Source organism: Oryctolagus cuniculus, chromosome 2 (assembly GCF_964237555.1).
Source record: "Oryctolagus cuniculus chromosome 2, mOryCun1.1, whole genome shotgun sequence".
Taxonomy (NCBI): Eukaryota; Metazoa; Chordata; class Mammalia; order Lagomorpha; family Leporidae; genus Oryctolagus; species Oryctolagus cuniculus.
The window spans coordinates 10,189,254-10,210,392 of record NC_091433.1 but is presented as its reverse complement, the minus strand read 5'-3'; the positions used below and the strand labels follow the sequence as shown (position 1 = coordinate 10,210,392).

Below are 21,139 nucleotides of genomic sequence, written 5' to 3'. Positions count from 1 at the left end.
CGTGGTACTCATGTGCTCTGTGGCAGAGGCAGTAAGGCTTACTACACACTCACATGCTCTGCTTCATTTCCCAGGTTTCCGTGAACAGGGCCAGAGCTGTAATACTTTCCCTTGCCAAATGGCTGTGAATGGAAGTGGTGCTTCCGCTTGAAAACAATACAGGACAATGTGAGCTTCCACTTCCTCTTGTCTTGCTGAGTGCCCTGAAGTCATGCGCTAGGATGACATCATCACAAGATGATCATCACTCCTGTGGTGCCTCCTTAATATTGGATGCTTGCGATCCTGGGGACTAGTCTGTCCAACTAAACTATATTGAACTTGTGGTATGAGCGAGAAATAAATGTGTGTGTTAAGTGATGAAATTATATGTTACTATTTTACCACAGCTTAATCTATCTACCTTTTGACTCATAAATGTGCTAGACTTCATTTTAGTTAAACCAACATTTACTGAGAACCTAGTACGTGGGTCAGTAATTGACTTCAATGTGTGGGATTCTTTGAGTGGACATCAGTTATGGCTTAACTATATATCCTCAAAATTCATGTGCTGGAAACTTCCCAAACTCATGTTAATGTGGCTTTGGGAGGCAACTGGGATAAGATGAGGTCATGAGGACAGTCTCCCATGCTAGGCAGTAGTGACGCTATCAAAAGAGAGGCCCGATCCTGCACAGTTGCTCTGACTCACTATGTGATACCCTCTGCCATGTTATGGTGCAGCCTGAAGCCCTCACCCGGTGCCTAGCAGAAGCTGGCACCACGCTCCTGGATTTACCATTCTATTCTTTATAAATTATCCAGTCTTATATATTTTGTTGTATCAACAGGAAATGGACTAAGAACCTGATCAATAAAAAGCCTCCATTTTCTCCTAAATGAACCCAAAACATAATGAAAATAGGAAAAAAGATAAACAACACCCTTACTGGAAAATCAGACAAGTGGGATACATAGTACAACACCCAGGATGATGAAGACAGATCCACACGGTCAAAGGGTATTGTTGGCATGGAGAAGCAAGTGCTCCTTGAAGACAACTCATTCCTAGGAGAGAGCTAACGCAGTAGAGCTGAGCTACATCTGCCTCGTTTTCCTTCTTAAACTGTTCCATCAGAAGAGAGGGATAGCATACTGGACCATTTGCTCCAATAGTATGGAAGGAACTTCAGGGATGAGGACGGTGGGACAGGCACTTGGTGCAGCAGATTTGGATTCGAATCTTGGCTCCGCTTCTGATTCCAGCTTCCAGCTAACATGCACCTGGGAAACATGGGTGATGATCCAAGAGCCTGGGTTTCTGACACCCCCATGGGAGACCTGGATGGAGTTCCAGGATCCTGGCTTTGTCCTGGGACAGCCCTGGCTGTTGTAGTCATTTTGGGAGTGTATCAGTTGGTGAGAAAATCTCTCTCTCTCTGAAGTAAAATAAAAATAATACATAAACATTTTAAAAAGAATCAGGAATATTGCTACCTAACAACAGAGTTTGTTTATAGAAACACACTACTTGATACCTAGTAAACTGTAAACCTTCAATGTTGTTGCTAACTCCACTGCTGTTATTCGCAAGATGCTGTGGCAGGTGCTAGGACTCTACTACTTAAGGTTGCAGCTTCTACTCTTGAGATGCCCACATCCCACTGAGGGAAGGAAACCACAATACAAGCAAGTGATCAGTGCTGGACAAGTGACCAAGATGCCATGGGAGCAGCAAGGAGAGGCATTTACGTGTGATGGTTAATTAGTGTCTGAGCAGTGTCTTTATCAATTGGGGAGTGTTGCTGGACAAACAACAGGAAGAAATGGATTCAGTAAAAAGGGAAATGCACAAGACAAACAGGCAGGTGGTTTAAAAAGCACACAACACCGAAGAAAGGACACGGTCGTGCAGCACAGGGTGAGTATTGTGGGTAACCAGGGTTAGGACATATTGAGAGTGAGGCTTGGAGAACGAGGCAGGGACCAGATTTTGAAGAACACTGATAGACTTTAAATGAGGGTATGATATGGTGAAATTTCTCCTTAGGCATACTGAGAATAAGACATGTAAGAAGAGATGACATGTAATAGGAATTTCTATGTAAGTCAGGGAAGGAGGTTAAAGCTTGAGACAATGGTTGGACTTCAAGGTGGCATAGATGCACTGTAAATCCAGTGGACTGGGTGACCTGAGGGAGAGTATAGATTGGGAAGGGAGAGCAGCCTGGGAAAGGCCCTGGGGCACCGCAGCTTGAAAAACTGATGGGCTCAGCAAGTTAGAGGAAGGAAACCCTAGGAACACTGAGCGCATGCAGACCAGGAGATGCTGGCATTTGACAGCAAGGGAGGGCTCAAGCCAGCTGAACGCTGCAGTAAAATAAAGTGCCACAGGCAGGGGTTGGCCAGCGAATTTGTCAACTTATGGGTCACTGCTTTGACAAAGGTAGAAAGAGTGGTGAAAGCGATGGAAGCCTGTGGTGGAAGGAAAAATTCTATGACCACATGCAGACAGCAAATATGTCTTCTGGAAGTTTTGCTGTGAAGAGGAGCAGATAAATGACCAGTGGTTGGAGAAAGACAGCAGTCATAAAAGAATTCTTATCTTTAAAATTGGTAGATATCTGTGATATTTATGTTCTTATAGGGATGATCTATAGTAGCTCTCCAAAGATATTTGTTGCATGATTAAATAGGAATAGAGTTTTTTAAATAAAATAGGGGAAGGCACATGCCACGTGCACGCGTGTGCACACACACACACACACAGAGGAGGGGGACTACTCAGGGAAATAGCAGAGAGGCAGAGCTCATTAAAGCCCAGTTGGTTTCTTTCTCTCAAACTCACCCTCCATGATGGCCCCCAAACCTTGACTGTAGATCCCAGACTCTGATATTGAATCAGGAAAACACTCTGTAAAAAATAATAAAATGGTTGAGAAGAAAAACAGTTATGAAGAGGAAAAACAGGATGATAGTGACAGTGGTGATGATGATGAAAATAGCAGCTAACATTTATCAGCACTTGAGAAATACCATGTTTGTGGGTGTAGCCTTTCGTATACCTATTTCACTTGATCATCTTAACAAGGCAATAGGGCAGCCACAGCTATTACGCCCATTTACGGGGAAGATATTGAGGCTTAGATGCAGTGAACAGCTTGCTCAAGGCCACAAAGCTAATATCTGCCAGAGTTAGGGTTCCTGCCCCAATTTATCTAATTCTAGATTCTGTCACATCAGTTTTGTAGAAAACAAGTGGTTAGAAGGGCTTGGCCAAAGAGGGCCTCCCTAAAAAGTTTTCATTTTTCATGAGCCTGATAAAAAGGAGATCCCATGAGGGGAGAAAGCTGAGCCTTGAAAAGCAGTTTTGGCAAATTAACTTCCAGCTTCCCAGGCAAGCAGCCACCTCTTTTAGCCCATAGAGTAGAAGAGTATATACCACTCGGCATTACTCTTCTTGACAGCAGAAGATTACATGCTGGACTTGACTGAGTTTCTGTCAAGGAGAATTTATTGCAATTTCGAAGACGGCTCTTAAAAGAGATGGCTGTTTTGCATTTTTCATACGGGTCCTAAAAATATGTCAGGTTTGATCTCTTACAAAATCACCCTGTATAAACGTCCTACATCTCTTCCTCCTCTCTTGACTCTCAGTGTCCCCCGTCCTTTGCCAGGCCTCTCCCCAGACAGCCCCGCTCCCAGTGACCCAGCCCCACATGTTGCAAAGCTCCTGCTTTGTGTCTGCAAGGTTGAATCCCTACTGTACTTTGGGAATAACTTGGAACCCTCCTCTCCACATATCCTTGTCAAGGGCCTCACTGCATTCCCCAAATAGCTGTAAAGACTCAGAGACCTATCAATCTATCATTCTAGGAAAATGAAAGTCAGGATGCCCAGATCATGATAATAGAGCAATCAAAACAACCAAAGGTCCCAGAGTGTTGAGTAGCTATTCCTTGTTACAAGCTGGCAAGTGGAAGGGGTACTGTATGCCTTTCCTGTGAGCACAGAACAGCACCTCCTTTGCCTTAAAGCAGAAGTGACAGGCTGGGGCCTGCTGATGTGATTTCTGAGAAGTGGTCTTTCTCACGCTGTCTGGGAAGTTCAAGATGCTCAGAGACATGCATCCTGAGTTCCTCCGCCCACATCTCCTGGTATGGCTCCATGCTAGTTCCTCCCTCCCTCCCTCTCTCCCTCCCTCCCTTCCTTCCTTCCTTCCTTCCTTCCTTCCTTCCTTCCTTCATTCCTTCCTTCCTTTTTCTCTTTCTTTTTAAGAAGTTATGCATTTAAAAGGCAGAAAGACAGAGACAGAGATCATCTGCTTGTTTACTCTCTAAGTGCTGGGCCAGGCTCATACCAAGAGCCTGGAATTCAATCTGGGTCTTCCAATGGTGGGTGGGACACAATTTCTTGGGTTTGTTGCCTCCCAGAGTGCACCTTAGCAGAAGGGTGGACTCATAAGCAGAGCTCAAGTGGAGACTTAACCACTGAGCCAAATGCCCCTACTTTGTTTCCAGTGGCTGGTGGGGTGGCCATGCTCTGGGAAGATTGCTGGTCCCTTTCTATCTTTTGGCTTCATAGGATATTGGCATTGTTCTTCCTTTTGCTACTCCATCTGAAGCCCAGGACAGGACTAGATAGCAACAGCCATAAATAAATAAATAAATAAATAGGCACTGGCCTGTGGAACAGAATTACATTGAACTTCTAGGGATAAGGATGGGCTGTGGGGTGGGCATTGTGGTGCAGCAGCTTGGGATACCCACATCCCACATCTGAATGCCTATTCAGGCACTTGGGTGAACAGTGCATGGAAGACCTCTCTCTCCCTCTCTCTCTTGCTCGCTCACTCTCGCTCTAGCTCTTGTTCTTGCTCTTACCATTGCTCTGACTTTCATTTACACAAAAATAAATAAACGTTTCAAACTGTGTAATGTGAGAAACAACTCACAGTCCTTTCCTATGGGCTCTGTCTCCTCCTCGAGGCTCTTCTCAGAACACCTCCTGTCCTGGTGGCCTGTCCTGCCCATGCCTGTCCTTCAGCTACCTCTGACCATTAAAGCCATTCTACCCATCTTCCCATTTCAGCCTCTGGGGCAAACTCATCTCCCCTCCCCCAGTCTTACTCATGCTTGACCTTTTTTTTTTTTTCCTTTCTTGGCATCAGGATCTTCCCTCAGTACAGTTGATAGTGGGGACCTCAGTTCCCTTTAAGGAAAACCATATTCAAGGAGTATATTCTGGCCCAGTGACCCAACAGACACAATCCAGGGCTAGGGTTGTGGTGGAGAGGGTTAAGCTACCACCTGGAATGCTGGCAGCCCATATAGGTGCTAGTTGGAGTCCTGGCTGCTTCATTCCAGATCCCTGCTAATGAGCCTAGGAAAGCAGCAGCAGATGGTCAGGGTACTAGGGCCCCTGTCACCCATGTGGGAGACCCAGATGGAGTTCCAGGCTCCTGCCTTCAGTTTATTCCAGCTGATGTGGCCGTTTGGAGGGTGAACAAGCCATTGGAAGATTGTCTCTGTCTCTGTCTTCCTTCTCTCACTCTAACTCTGCCTTTCAAATAAATAAATAAATCTTCAAAAAATACACAATCTCATAATAGCCTAACATCAATACATTACCAAAAACATAGTTCTGCAATGGGAAATAACCCTACAGTGAGGTGGTGGACAGCTCCCTTCCTCTGCCTTTGTACTTCCACGTGGAGAGAGAGCTCCACGAGTGGTGTTCTTGTGCTCTTGCCTCAGTATCTCCCCAGAGAAGGAACAGAGACTTAGCTGATCTGTGTGTTTGCAGAGGGAGCTCAGAATCTCTCTCTATTTCTACTCCCCATCTCTATCTCTACCCATCACTGCTTGTTGTAAAGGTGAACATTCAAGGACAAGACTTCATAGGAAAAACCTTGAAGTCATTCAGCCCTCCAGTGTCTAGCATAGTGAATTTGTTTAAATTATGAGTGAAGTATTAAATATTTTGATTTCTATTTCCCTAAGGCCTAAGATTTTCTATCAATTGCTTTCCAACTCAAAAAGAAGAAAAAGAATGACATTCTTTAGCACCCTAAACCTGAAGCTTGGGGAACATCAACTCAAGGTCAGCAGGGCTCTGCCTGCATCAGTTCAGTTCCTGTTCAGGGTACTGAAGTCCAATTACATTCATGAACTCATACAGCATGTTGGTCAATGTTCATGGATGTGGAGAAGGGCTCAGCACAGTTCTGGCCTCAGAGAATACAGTACTCAAGTTGACTGGGTCCCCAAAGGTACTTCTGTACCATAAAAGCAAAAATCACTTATCTCTATTCCACTGAATGTTAGGGCAACCTACCTCTCTCACATGAGTTACCACTACCCTGTGCTTTGAAGCCCACAGTGGCTCATCATCATCTAGTCATCTTCTAGACTGTCCAAATCTGTGACAACCGCTCCACTCTGCCATTGATGTGCAGCAACAACCAATGACAGCACAAATGAGTAAGTGTGAGTGTGTTCCAATAAAGCTTTATTTACCAACAAGTGGAAGGTGAGATTTGGCTCTCAGCTTCAGCTTGTCAAACCCTGTTCCACATACAATGACCAAGCTCCTCAGCTTGGCATTCAGGGCCTCTCATTACCTAGCCCCTGCATATGTCTGTAACTTCATATACTGATGCTGGCCACTTTTGCCTTCTCTGCACCTCTGCTTCGCATCCAGAGATTCCAATTGGTCATAGAACCATTGACCAAATTCTACCTATCCTTCAGGACTCAGCTCTAGGGTCATTCCCTCCTCTGGAAGCTTTCTCTGACCCACTCACACTCTTCTTTGTCTCCATCCACTTCATGAATTGATGAGACAGTTTCCGTTTATGAGTCTGTCTTCCCCAGTCATTCAAAGACCTCCTGGGGCCAGGGACTCAGTCTCATTATTGCAACACCCCTGGGGTATAAAGCACAGTATCCAGCATGAATCAGCTGCCAAAAGTGTGTCTAACTCAGTGAAGCCAGAGGAATCATGAAAAAAGTCAGGTTATTCTGCAAATGTTATAAATGGTACATTGAGGGTTAGACAGAATTGATGTTTTTGACCATAAAGGATAATACAGAACTAGCTAGAATTCAAGGCTCCAAAATCCTATGGGAATTTTTTTAAAAGATTTATTGATTTATTTGAAAATCAGAGTTACATGCACAGAGAGAGAAGGAGAGGCAGAGAGAGAGAGAGAGAGAGAGAGAAAGAGAGGTCTTCCATCCTCTGGCTCACTCCTCAATTGGCTGCAACGGTTAGAGCTGAACGACGGTATTAGTACACTTTCACACCATTGCAAAGCTGAAAAATCTGAACTCAAACCATTTTAAGTTGGGGACTATCAGGATGTGTTCATATTTGTAGATAATATCAGACTGTTTTCCAAAATACTTGTGCCACTTTATATCCCATCCTACAACGAAGGAAGTTCCAGTTGCTCCTCACATTACCAAGTGTTAACCTCATCACTCTTTGTCATGTTAGCTATTCTGGTGTGTATACTCTCTATAGTTTCAATTTGCATTTCCTTGATGAATAGCAAATTTCTACAAATTTACCAGTTGTCTACCCTTTCAAGCATAATATTTCATCATTTTATTTTTGAGTCATCTGCCCTATTGCTTACTGACGTAGAGCAGTTTTTGATTACATGTCAATGTATGTACTGAAATTTGACCTTTTCATCCTCTCAATAATATTTTAATGAATAAAATACACTCCTATCTTTTCTAATGTTCCTTTGGGCCCTTAAACTTCTGTATCCTTGTTACGTTCACGTTCATAGACTCCTTAATTCAGAAGTTACTTTTTCCTTGCTATCAAGACTTCCACTAGGAATATAGATTTTTAAAACTATTCTGAGATCATCTGACTCAATCACTTTGGTTATTATTAATTTTTTGGCGGATGGAGGAGGTGACTGTAGACCTGAGAACCTGGGTAACTTGCTCCTGCTTATAGAGCTGGTGAGTAACAAAGTCAGGGGTAGAGCCCAGGGCTCTCGTCTCCTAATCCATTGTCCTTCACTCAGGCACATCCACTATTTCTGTAACTTGGAGTGATGAGAACAGTCTCAATGGGGTGTGGCAACGCTGTGGTTAAAGTGTGTCTACATCAGCAAGAGCTTCATCAGTGCAGGGGCCAGAAAACTCAAAGAGCAGACCTTCTGGCACTAGCTTCCTCCACCCCTTCGCAGGAGCAGCCAAATATTTTCAAAGCACTCAAAATGCATTGCTAAACTCTGCTAGGCTGTGCACAGTTTGATAGCTATGTCCTGCCTCTGTTCTAAAAATAGTGAGGAGTTATTTATGTTGGCAAAATTCTTAGGCCAACAAAGGGAAATGGTGGGTTGAACTCCACCACAGTTTTACTCTAAGTCACTGTGCTCCAGCAGGATTCCTGATTACCCAAAGTGGTTGGGAAATTACAAAGTCAAAGCAATGATTCATCTCATCTCAAGGAGCTGATGGCATTGCCTGCAGAGGTTGTAGCCCTTACTGCCAGGGCCAAGTGTTTCTTCTGAGGCAGCAGCCTGCCCTTGGGGAGGGAGAGGCAGAGGGCCTGGCCACTGCAGCCCAAAGAGTTCTAATGGAACAGAATAGAGCCCCAGGGTCTCCTTCAAGCAGAATAGATGTTGGCCCTGCCTCCCTGCCCCTAAGTTCCACCCTCTCAGGCACACGTGGATCCTCCGTGGCCAGCTGGCAGATTGAGTGCATCAAGTGTCTGGTCTGGTTGAGACTGCATGCCTACTTCAAACTAGCATTATTTACTTGCATGTATACAAGGTCAGGAATATCCACCTAAATGATGAGAAATTTCTGGTTTTTTAATCTGAATTTTTGAATTCTTCCATTAGCTGAATATGAACAATTTCAAGTGGTTCAATCTCATTCAACAAGAAAGTCTTATTGTCAAGTATAAGTAGAATAAAAACTTTTTTAAAAATATTATTCCTATGTTAGGATAAAAAATTATGCTACCATCTTCCACTTAATAAGTTCTTTTTATTGCTAAACTCTACTAAGAACTCAACATATACCTAATCCCCTCAACAGTGATGTAATATGGAGACTATCATTGGGCCTGTATTATAGATGAGAAAACTGAGATTGAATGAGCTCAAGCACCAGTGAGTCAATCAATTACTCCACCAGCAGACAGAGTTGGGGTTCAGAGCCCAAAGTCCTTGCTCTTTATTAACTATTACCACATGCGGGTCAATTTCTGCAGGATCTCTAAGTCCAAGGGTACAGGCCATCTTCCTGTGATGGGGCTTGTGAGCAGTGCTGTGTCTCACTGACCTCCTTGTCCCAAAGCCTCCCCATAGCAGACACTCCGGAGGGATTTGCCCAGCAAACAACAATTGAGGCATCACACAGGGAAAGACACAATTCCTTAGCTTTTGCTAACCCAGATGGCCTCCCTAGCTCTATCTCCCATCTTTGATTCCATTGCCTTCTGCGTAGGTCCAGCCAACACTCAGAGGAATCCAAACCAAGGGTGTGTGTTAGCCACGGGCCGGCAGAGGGAGAGCCAACACCAGCTTGTTCCAAGGCTCACAACAACTTCCCTTCAGAAAACTGTCCCATCTGCTATAAGCTGCCCAGCCATTCCCTCACACATTTCCTGGGACTAGGATATGCTTCTGGGGAAGGTGGTATGACTTTGAGGCTAAGGACAGCTCTTCCCTGTTGACCCCTGTGTGCTAGCACCAGTGGGGGGATGTTTCACTACACCCAGTGTTTAAAACTGGATGTAGCTGGCATCAGAGACTGAATGTTTGCCGCGGTGACTCAGCCACAGGTTTCAGGGAGCTGTGACTATCTGCAAAACCTTGCCTAATCGATGTGCCTCTATATATATGGGGGGGGGGGGTGTCTGCATGTGCTTTTGTTTTTATTATTATTCCTCCTGCCCCGGAGGAGAGGGGCCTTAGCTTTCATGAGAGTCTCCTAGAGGTACTTTAATTACCCAGTGAGATTTAGAACCTCTGTGGGAAGGGAGGGGTGAGAGAAAGCTGCCTTCCTGACATGAGAGAGACCTGGCACTGCTCACTGCTCTTAAGTCTCTGGCTTTACAAGTGAATGGGACAGGGTTCAGCAAGCAGAGAACAGTGAAGAACATTGATCAATGAAGGATGAATTACAAGCTCTTAAATCTGCGTTATCTAAGCTCTGTTGGGGCAGAATGAAACATCCTGTACTGGTGAGATTGTGAAAGCAGTTTCATCAGCAGAGGGCTCCTGTAACACAGTGGGGGTGGAGCTGGAGAAAGGCTGGAGGGGACAATGTAGGTATTTGTTTCAGAATTAGAGCACAGCAGGGAAGTGGTGAGAAAGTTCAAGGTTATCCAAGAAGCATAATCCACTCCACTTGGATGGCACTTAGCTTAGCAATTTAAAAAGCTCCTTCATACACATGTGCTCTAGAGATCTGTAAAATAGCCCTACAGGGGCAGAATGATGAATGATTATTGACTTCTGAGCTGTGAAAGAACTGAAGCACAGAGAGTTTGAATCATCCACCCAAGGTCGCACAGCTACAGGTGATCAAGTCTCCCACAGGCTTGCTAGATTATCCCTCTGCTAATATGGAATGTTGTAGTAAAAGATGCTTCTCTAAATTGTCCCTAACTTGGGACAAAAAAAAAAAAAAAAGTCACGGATGGGCAGACATCACGTTGATTTCAAACTCAAGCTTTCAAGTGTTGTACAAGTCTGAGGAGCATGGTTTGGTGATGGAGAGCTTGGGCTCAGGTGTTGGCTGGCCTGGCTCAGTCCCATCATCGCCCCTGGACAGGTAGCACAGCCAGCCTGGGCGTGTAAGACAGTGAATGCCCCTCCACCCTGACGAGGACAGGAGTTTGGAATACATACTCCACGTGTCATGATTTGTCGTGATGTAATTCTGAGTGGCGCTCTGAAAATTCTCAGAGGTCCAGGGCAGGGCTGAGCCTCCATGCGCCCACAGACATAGCCCTGCCCACACCCCCAATTCTTTTCCTCCCTGCTCACTCACTGCACTTTCTAGGATTGCTCTCTGTTAGTTTGCATCTTTCATGAAGACAAGGCCAAGATACCAGGAATTTACTGGAAGAAACGTTTGTGCCGGGATGGGGAGGGAGCAATTCCCCTGCAATGCTGGAATGATCCCTGAGAAGGCGAGGTGGAAGGATGGAGTGCAGAATGGAGGAGCCTTGCACTCTGGAGCACTTGTCAGGAAGTCCTGAGCAGGCTGATGAGCCCAGGCCACTCAGGCACAGGATCTGGCGTCACATAGCAAGGGGCCTGGATTGATACCTGCTGTGTTCAGCTGCTGGCCTGTGAAAAGCACGTGTTCACTATGGAAGTGAACATGATTCCAAAAGGCAGAGCCAGGGCCATAAGGTCAATCATGGGCCTCTGGACAGGATATCTGAGGGGTCCTTTTCAGACACATCCCAGTCTCTGAACCTGGTTCTGGGGACTCCACACTAACACATAATGTGGTACTTAATGCTATGTGGATGGATAGAAAATAGGGTTTAGGGGTCAACATCCATAGAAAGTGAATAACTCCCACACAGGGCCCCTTCCAGCAGCTGTGAGCTCAATTTCCCTTCACAGATCCTGCATCATCTTTTTAGGAGCCCAGGCCCCCCTGAGTATCGTCTGGGAGACCTGAAGAGAAGATCAGGAGGAGAGAGAACAGAGCAGAAATGCAGATGCGGACTTGGTCCAGTCCCTCGGGTCCCTGGCGGCAGCCGTGGGCAATGGGAAGAGCATATTCACGAAGCAGGCAGGGAGGCTCTGTCCACTCTGCCAGTGTCCAGGGTCTTGACCTTGAGGAGGTCAACTCGACGTCTGCAGGAAACAAGGCCGTGTTTGAGGCCTCTGCCCCCGGTCGCCAAGAGGGCCAAGTCAGAATCTGCAGGTCTTCCCCAAGTTTCCCTCTGAGGAGTGGGATTACATAGTAAGATTCCAGACTCAGCATGGGATATGGCCTGCTCTTAATTCTTCTGAATCACTAGAAATCATCCAACAGGAACATTTTGACAAATAGTAAGTAGCATAAATCACTTTTCAACTGAAATATTCAGAGGACTGTGGTTCCTATCAAGTCCAGCGTCATCCAGCCTTGCCCCCAGAGGAACCTGGCTGAGAGATAACAAGTCCGGGAGGAAGCCGCTGCTGAGTAGGTGTCACGCACAGAAGAGGCGGGGAGAGGGAGCCACTGAGAAGGACGCACCAGCTGAGCAGCCCTGCCTCGCCGTTAACTGCCTTCCGCCGGTCGGGAGCAAAGCTGAGCCCAGGACACTGTGGGCTGACTGCCCAGCCCGGAGGTGGGCAGCTGGAATGCAGACATGGCGTGAAGCACCTGTACCCATCCGTGTCTTACACGTCTTCCTCTGATAAGGGAACAATCTGTGTAGGTCACGTTTCAGGAAGAGAAGGAAAATGCAAGCACACCTGACTCATGACTGCTGTACCTCAGATGCAGCTGTGCTAGACGCAAACCGCCCTGGAAATCAAAAGTCACAATGACGTATTGAGAGTCTCCTGTGGACCCTTATACTGATAGGGAAACCAAGGATCAGAGAAGTTAGGGACTTCAACCTAGGGTGGCTGAAGTTGGCAAATAAAGTAAGAAAAGCTAATTTAACTATCAGATCAAAAAATGGTAACTTTTGGTATGTAAATGCCCCAGGCAATTAAAATTTTTTAATTACAAAAAGTACTTTTAGTATACACATGTGCCAATTGATAAAAATATACTAAAAATGCTATTTATCTGTAATGCAAACTTAACCCTGTTACTCTTCTTTTTTCCCTGAATATCCTACTTAAATAAGTTCATACAGCTAGTTGGTGTCATATCTAAACCCAAGAGGTTCTAATTGTAAAGGTTTGGGGCAAGCATTTGGCACAGTGTTTAAGACTTACTACAGAGGCTGGTGCTGTGGCTTAATAGGCTAATCCTCCGCCTACGGCGCCTGCACACCGGGTTCTAATCCTGGTCGGGGTGCCGGATTCTGTCCTGGTTGCCCCTCTTCCAGGCCAGCTCTCTGCTATGGCTTGGGAGTGCAGTGGAGGATGACCCAAGTGCTTGGGCCCTGCACCCCATGGGAGACCAGCATAAGCACCTGGCTCCTGCCTTTGGATCAGTGCAGTGCGCTGGCCGCAGCACGCCGGCCGCAGTGGCCATTGGAGGGTGAACCAACAGCAAAGGAAGACCTTTCTCTCTCTCTCTCTCTCTCACTGTCCACTCTACCTGTCCAAAAAAAAAAAGACTTACTACAGCAATCAGATGTCCCTTGGGAAACCCATGTCCCACATGGAAGTACCTGGCTCTGAGTCCCAGCTCTGCTGTCCATTTCAACATCCTGTTAATGGGCACCCTGGGAGGGTCAAATACTGGGGATTCCTGCCACTCAGGTGGGAGATCCACTTTGAATTCTAGTCTTCTGGCTTTGGCCTGGCCCCAGCCCTGGCTGTTGGGAGCACTTTGGGAAGTGAACCAATAGATTGGATCTCTTTCTCAATCTCTCTCTTTCTCCTTCCTCTCTCTCACTCTCCCTCCTTCTCCCTTTTTCTCTCCGCCTTACACATAATGTGAAAGTAAATAAATAAATATTTAAAATGTGAAGCTTTCCACTGCACTATACTGATTCCCAAATGCAAGAATGAAAACTGAGCTAGATTATTTTACTTACTATAACATATACTGTATTTTCTCATGTCACATACTAAGCTCTTCTTTAACAAATCACTTCATAACATGTAAGGCCACCACAGAACACATTAAACACTGGAGTTAGAGGAAAGGTTTATTGTCGGGTGGGGGAATCCTGACGGGCTGGGGACGAGGGTGAGAGAGTAAGAGAGGGAGAGAGGTTGAGAGAGATCGAGAGAGAGCACATGTGCAGGAAACAGGTCTTGTTAAACCTTTGCCTTGAGGGGAGGGGGCGGACAGTGAAATAGGAACAATGAATCCCAACGGGGTGGGGGTGGAGCGGACACCTGTGGTTGGGCCATCTGGTCACCTGGCTTCTAGCAATGGTGGCAGGGGCTGGAGCCTAGGATGGTGCCCAGGATGTAAATCATGCCACAGACAAGACCGCACCATTTTACTAACATTCCCCCCCTGCATTGTTTTTTCATAAAGCAAGTGTTGTATGGGATTACATCAGCACCAAAGTCCAGGAGGGGTGGTGGGACAATGATCTGTCTTTAGAGCTACTTCCTGCTAACGTGGAGTGACAAGTTACTCTCCGCTGACATGAGGCCATGTGTCAAGCTGCGATACCCTGGGTGGGGAGCTGAGTATATCCCTGTAGCAGCATTTGGCTGACTGCCTGGTTGGTGAAGGTTTGATTCATTCCATTATCACCTTCCGTAAACACTTAAACAGACACAGTAGTATGAAAGACAGGGTGAATGACATTTTATCTAAAATTATTTTAATAAGTGATACAACAGTAATTTCAAATTTAAGAGTTGCTTTATCAGTTAACAGTCAAATATACCTTCTCTGTAATGACTGGAAATATAAGCAATTTATTGGGAGCTTCTACGGGTATTTTTAAATAGAGCAAGCATGTTGAATTTAAAATATGGGTAACCCCAACAAATTTCAGTTTGTGTTTTGCTTTGGTCTAAACTGGTGTATGTTCATCACTGATCAGTTATTTGTAAGGGTATTTACTCTATATGAATATTGTTCCATGTTTGTATGGGAAAATTGTAGCTAAACATTTCATTGTCCCCAGTCTGCAAAAGATCACAATTCTATTGCTTTGTCTTCTTTACAATCATTAAATCATTACTTCTACATATATTGCTGTTACTTCTGCTTTCTTTAAAGATACAAAAATGTTTTATGAAGCCACAAATACATTTATTTTTATTTTGACCTAAATTTGTACAGTTCCATTGTAAATGTTGCTTCTAATTATAGATATAAAATGAAATTTCATTTGTAGTTGGAAAAAAATCCAATAAAAAGGATATTCATTTAGAGAATAGCTAAGATCTTTAATAAAAAAATTTGATATGAAAAGCACAATGTGCAGAAGTTTTGGAAACCTTATAGTGGATTACAACAGGTCAAATCTAAAGTTTGTCTTAAAGTGATGTTGCTAAAAAGTACATGTTTTGTTGTATATTGCTTGAAAGCTCAGTGAAAGATGTATCTGTTTATTTATTCTACAATCTTTGAAGTAAAAGTTACCAATGTTTGCCAAATAAAATAAAATACAGGAGAACAGAGAAATGAGGGAACAAGTCAAACTTCCCAGATCACTTACTGACAATAGCAATATCAACTGCAAACTTAGCAAGCAATTTCAACCATTAAATAACAGCTTATGAAAACATTTACCAGAAGGTCCAATGCCTTCTATAAATTTTAAGACAGGAATACTTGTATTTATAAACATCTCTTACATGTCTAACATGATGTAACTTGTTTGACCAGCAAACTCAAGTACAAACATGTCAACGATCTAAGCAGTTTTAGTTTCTTTCTACCAACAAATTTAAACATCTGATACAGATTCAGGTCACACGAACTGAAATGTATATCCAATTAACTTAGCAGTTTTAATTTATGATAATTTTTTTCTATAAGCCAATTAAAACAGTTCTTGAATAAATTTTCCCATGTAGACATACAATATGTATATATGTATAACATAACATACAAGATAGAACAATAAAGCAGTTCCAGTAATAGCTTCTTAAAATCTTTAACCTTTAAATTACCAATGGTTTTGAATCACTTTCTTCTCTTAATAACTTCAGTTAACCATACTTTCTCTCAGTTGGAACCTGTAGTCCATTATTGGCTTCACCTGCTTACAGAGCCGTCCCAAAGTACTGAATACAATAAAAGTCATTGGAAACAGTTCATCAGAACCCAGAGGAGGACACAGATAAACACACAACCAACAATGTTTTCGTTTTATGAACAGCAAATCTGATACACAAAACAGTACAAAAGACTTTAAATAGCCATGTTTAAAATTATAAACTCATTAACCAAGAAGAGGCACTTGATTACTCCACACAGTATTTTTGAAAGCACCTGTAGGCTCTTACAAAACATTTATTACTTTTAGGCCTCTGGGCCTTTCTCAAGATAACCATCAGTCTGGTAACATAAGATCATTAGACTTTTTAACTTTTGGACATTTGTAGCATCAGTAGCATTTTACATTATCATAACTTGAAATTTAACACCACTTCACATTTTGACAGTACCGGTAGTATAACCCAAAAAGCCTAATTAGTTGGTGTCTCTACAAGATGAGAGACATATAACCTTTAATATTTCTTTTTTTTTTTTTTTTTTTTTTTTTTTTGACAGGCAGAGTGGACAGTGAGAGAGACAGAGAGAAAGTCTTCCTTTACCGTTGGTTCACCCTCCAATGGCCGCCGAGGCTGGCGTGCTGCGGCTGGCGCACCGCGCTGATCCGATGGCAGGAGCCAGGTGCTTATCCTGGTCTCCCGTGGGGTGCAGGGCCCAGGCACTTGGGCCATCCTCCACTGCACTCCCTGGCCACAGCAGAGAGCTGGCCTGGAAGAGGGGCAACCGGGACAGAATCCGGCGCCCCGACTGGGATTAGAACCCGGTGTGCAGGCGCCGCAGGCGGAGGATTAGCCTAGTGAGCTGTGGCGCCGGCCATAACCTTTAATATTTCTAGGGGTCCAACTGGAAATATCAAAGTCCAGAGGATTTAGAACTTTGATTTTTTTTTTTTTTTGGAATGCCTGTCAAGGATGCCAAGGAGATTTAAAATATAGGGTAGAAATAGGAAACCTTAACATCATGACATAATATAGACCAGATGTGATCATTGTTACAAGGTCATTACTCAGATGCCTTAGAATGAGTGTATAGGAACTGGCTCTGTGGCGTAGTAGGTAAAGCTGCTGCCTGCAGTGCTGGCATCCCATATGGGCACTGGTTTGAGTCCTGGCTGCTCCACTTCCAATCCAGCTCTCTGCTATGGCCTGGGAAGGCAGTAGAAGATGGTCCAAGTCCTTGGGCCCCTGCACCTGCATGGGAGACCTGGAGGAAGCTCCTGGCTCCCATCCAGATCAGTGCAGCTCTGGCCATTGTGGCCAATTGAGGAGTGAACCAGCAGATGGAAGATCTCTCTCTCTCTGCTTCTCCTTCTTTCTCTGTGTAATACTGACTTTCAAAATAAATAAATAAATAAATAAATCTTAAAAAAAGAATGAGTGTATATTCAAACAAACCATAACTCTTTTAAAACTCAGTTGCTCCTAAACAGTCAGAGCTTAATGGGACAGTAGAGAACACAACAGATTACTTTAACAGTAGTCTCTTTGGTCACTCCAAAAATTGGAAAAAAAAATTTAAATTAGTTAGCACATGGAATTATCCCATAAGTTGGAACAATTTTAACAGAATCAGAACTAGGGAAGAGAATCATCAATTGGGCAAAACTGTCAAAAGATGCTGCAGGAAATGCTTAAACAGGTTTTTAAGATGATTTTAAAATATTATAAAAACCTCATGGCTTTAACAGAGGGTCAGATTCTAGTTCTATGTCAAATAATAGCTTTTGCCTTCCACCTGCTGATTTCCTTGATTTACATTTTGAAATCACCCTTTAGAATTCTCCAAATTACGTCAACATTTTCTAAATAAGATAACAATAAATTTCAACCTTAGTTACTTTCAAACAGTGTTGAACTATTTTCACTTGGGCAACTTATGAAAACATTAGCAACCCCAATAGTTTTTCTATAGAATACAAGGTGTTAAGAATCCCAGCATTTACATTTAGACATATTTATCTCATTTGCCTTTACTCAATTTACATTTATCAGTTACAACTGCATGACTGAGAATGCTGATATTCTATCATACCCTTATCTGAATGAAGGTCAAAATTGTATTCATATGGAATTCTACTCCTTTTATTAAATTCTAGCTATAGATCAATGACATTAAACCAGAGATTGCAAAAATCTACCTTGGGGGCTATAATGAGTACTGATTACGCATTTCTATATCATCGGAAACCTGTTAAAACAAATTGCAAAATAAGTTTGGCAAGTTACAAAGCAATATTTTTAAATTCAGTGATCTTCCTAGATTCGAAGAAAGAAATTCCTTTAAACCCAAGGTCCAGTTACAGCTGAACCAAATTTTCATGTATAAGATTTTTATTTACCAAAGACATCATTTTAGATTTTAATTGAATTTGAGTCTACTTTTCTTTTTTATCCAAAGAACACCTCAGGCCCATGATGAAATAGTCAACAGTCAGCCACTTGGGACTGCCTCTGAAACAAAAGTTCAGGCAGCTGCCAGACAGGTCCCAAGGGTGACTGTGGGATAGGGGCCAATGTGCCAGAGACAAGAAGTCCACTGGAGATTGTTCACCATTATGCTAGGTTTAATGGGGGAGAGCATCCATCAGAGTAGATGGACACCCCTTTGGTTGGAGAGAGATCTTTAAGGAGGAGAATCTGATAGGTGACAGAGTAAGGGGCAATTAGAGAAAAGGAGATACGTCTGGAAATAATAATTGCCCTGGTGAGCCTGCTGATTTGAAGGGCCAGTGGTCTTGATCATTATTTCACATAGATTGAGAGAGAGAGATCTAGGCAATGCTCACTAATAGACTAGGAAATCGAGTTTGTAGGAATTGAGGAGACCTGACAAGGTCATCTTGATATTCAGTTACAAGGCAGGGACAAAACCCATCAAAAGACCTAAGTATCCTGTCTGGCTTGTTCATGATAGAGCAAAGGAGCCATCAGAAGGGTGGGATAGGGGACTTGAAACCTCAGGAGGATGGAGTCACCATTCCCTTGCTATTCTTACGGTAAAATTACAAGAGGATGGGGAGGGGCAAAGACCCACCGGTTGGAGAATGAGGTCGGGAGGGTGATGGCATGGAGACCGCCTGCTCCCAAACTTGCCTCTACTTCTCTGGCAGGAGGGTGTTAGAGAAGACCATAGATAAGGCAGGGGGAGTAGACTTTGGACGAGGTTCTGAGATCAGGTTGGAAGTCCCAGGCAGGAGGGCAAGGTACAGCGAGACAGTGAGAGCTGGAGCAGTGAACATAGGAGAAAAGAGTTTGGCTTGTTAGGGAGAACTTTGGAAGTTAAGAGAACTTGAGTGGGAGTTAGTTTAGAGCTGAGATAGGAGAAAGCCTGAACATAGATTTTCTTCCACTTTCCTGAATGCTCACAGAAGTGATAAAAACCTTGAATAGTGTGAGGGTCAGATGTGGACTGGTTGCCGTGGTAGGAGGCAACCGAGAGGAGGGTTGGATGGAACGTGGGAACTTCTCATAGTGACCCGTGGAGTCGGATTGGCAGATATCGGGCATTTCCAAGATCATGGCAGTCCAACAGGAAGGGTATGGGACAGGAAGTGGGGGTTGTCACCCACGCACTTACTGGAGACCCAGGGCTAGAGCCTGTGGGAAGCACAGACCCCATTGGAAAGCATAGAGCCTGTGGAAAGGCAGGTTTGTGGAAGGCGGAAAGGCCACGGGAGGTTGGCAGAGAGAACCATAACCTGTAGTGCAGGTTGCCATGAGAGAATTCCCCATTTCATGTCTTACCACAGGCCAGTGTGTGGGTGGAGATTACAGAGTGTTTGGTGCATGGAAGGAGATCTGGGGGTGTGTTTTGTGGCTGGCAGAAATCCAGGATCCCAAAGCAGCTCAGATCCCTGGTAGAAGAGCAAGGTCAATGGAAGAGCCTGGATCCGAGTCACGGTACCAATGTAAGGCCACCACAAAACACACCAAACACTGGAGTTAAAGGAAAGCTTTATTGTCAGGTAGGTGAAGCCCAACAGGCCAGGGGAGCGGGTGAGAGAGTAAGAGAGGGGGGTCGAGAGAGACATCAGGAGAGAGAGAACATATGCAGGAAGGAGTTCCTGTTAAAACTTTGCCAGGGGGGCAGGCAAGTAGGAGCAGCTTATCTCCCATTAGGGTAGGTGAGGGTGGAGCTGACACCTGTGATTGGGCTATCTGATCACCTGCCTTCCAGCAATGGCGGTGGGGGCTGGAGCCTAGGATGGTGTTGGGTTTGTAAATTGTGCCACAGACAAGACTGTACCATTTTATTAATATAACCCTTTATCAGAGTCTGATTCTGGGGACAGTACCCTAAGACAACAAATGACCTAAGCTCCCCTATGCAGAACTGCCTCCCCCAACTTTGAATGGGAAGCCAGTGTCCTTCCAAAGCAGAGACATGATTGACTGCTTTCAGGCCATGGGTAGAATTAGGGGAGGCAACAACACACACCATCCTTGCAGAGGAAACATGTCAGTATTTCTAGTAGTAGAGTCCAGTGTGTAGCCTTGGGGTCCACCCAGAGCAATGGCAGCCAGGGACCCATTCTGTGGCTCTCATTTTTATTTATTTATTTTTTTAGCTGTGTGGCCTGGAAGTCTGGTTCTTTGAGTTCTTTAGAAACCATGTGTAACCAACATGCATTTGATCAATTTGTTTCCCATTTAGGCTACCTAGAATCATCTCCCCACATGAAGAACCCTGGTGATGTATCTAGCAGTACCAGAGTGATGTGGCAGTTGCAAGCCCTCAGCAGCCAGTGAAATTGGGGCTGGTTTTCTGACCTGGTTAGGGTTACAGATAATGCAAGCCTATCTTTAACTGAAGGATGGGACTCTGGTGACCCATCAGTCAGAGAGTCAAAACAATTGATCCAGTTATTGTGCATGACCAACTTCGATAAAGTACCTAGTGAAGTTAAGGTGAGATGACCTTGTGAACCTTGCTCCATAACCTGGTATAAGAAATTCTGTGAGTGAGTGTTGCTTTTGAGGGAGTTGGATAACAAAAGGAAAGGTTGAGTCCACAGTCCTAAATTTCTGGTTCAACATAAAGACCTAAAATGATGGACTTTATTAACTGGGCTAAGGACTCTTTTGGTAGCTGTGAGGTTGATGTGGCCAAAAATGATAGCTTTGCCTGATCTTCTTGCTTAATGTGTTGGCTCAGGCTTCTTCTTCTCCACACCTAAAGATTTTAGTCACACATTTCAAGGAGTCCTTGAACGGGCTGTCCATGTATGTTGACCCTAGGAGCCCCACAAATGAGTTGCCACAGATCCCTGAAGTTCAGACCATTTTGAAGAACAG

The 21,139-nt window shown here is 44.2% G+C and overlaps 1 long non-coding RNA gene across 1 annotated transcript in view; it reads right to left on the bottom strand.

Annotated features, from left to right (window-relative positions):
• Positions 1-222: 222 nt before the first annotated feature.
• Positions 223-21,139, bottom strand: part of LOC138848431 (uncharacterized) — a 41,641-nt gene continuing 20,724 nt past the window's right edge. Inside the window, exons 2-3 of the long non-coding RNA XR_011386191.1 lie at positions 2,831-2,896; positions 223-1,050 (exon numbers count right to left, since the gene is read on the bottom strand). This is a non-coding gene — a long non-coding RNA (uncharacterized lncRNA). The remainder of the gene's footprint in view (positions 1,051-2,830; positions 2,897-21,139) is intronic.